Source organism: Propithecus coquereli, unplaced genomic scaffold, assembly GCF_000956105.1.
Source record: "Propithecus coquereli isolate 6110/MARCELLA unplaced genomic scaffold, Pcoq_1.0 Scaffold50, whole genome shotgun sequence".
Taxonomy (NCBI): Eukaryota; Metazoa; Chordata; class Mammalia; order Primates; family Indriidae; genus Propithecus; species Propithecus coquereli.
Window position 1 is genome coordinate 300,055 of NW_012150841.1, and position 556 is coordinate 300,610.

General features: G+C 32.6%; 1 protein-coding gene across 1 annotated transcript in view; it reads right to left on the minus strand.

The window, feature by feature from the left end:
• The window catches only part of PTPRQ (protein tyrosine phosphatase, receptor type, Q), a 303,100-nt gene that overhangs the window by 200,285 nt on the left and 102,259 nt on the right, over positions 1-556 (minus strand). The gene's annotated exons all lie outside the window — the stretch shown is intronic.

Sequence of the window (556 nt, forward strand, 5' to 3'; positions counted from 1 at the left end):
TTTCCATGTGTACACATTATTGAGCTAGCTCCCGCTTATGAAAACATGTGATATTTGTCTTTCTGTGTCTGACTTGTTTCACTTAAAATTATGGCCTCCAGCTGGCTCAATAGTATTCCACTGTGTATATATACTACATTTTTTTTGTCCAATCGTCTGTTGATGGATACTTAGCTTGATTCCATATCTTTGCTGTTGTGAACATAGCTATGATAAACATATAATACAGGTATCTTTTTGATATAATGATTTCTTTTCCTTTGTCTAGATACCGGTAATGGTATTGTTAGATCTAATAGTAATTCTATTTTTAGTTCTTTGATCAATCTCTAAACTATTTTCCACAGAGGTTATACTAATTTGCATTCACAACAAAATGGTATGGGCTCCCTTTTCTCTGCATCCTTGCCAACATCTGTTATTTTTTGACTTTTTTAATAATAGCCATTCTGGCTGGGGTAAGATGATATCTCATTGTGGTTTTAATTTGCATTTCTAATTTCTTTGTTTATCTCTTATAGCATCAAGTATATGCTAAGCAACAATTGCCTATGAA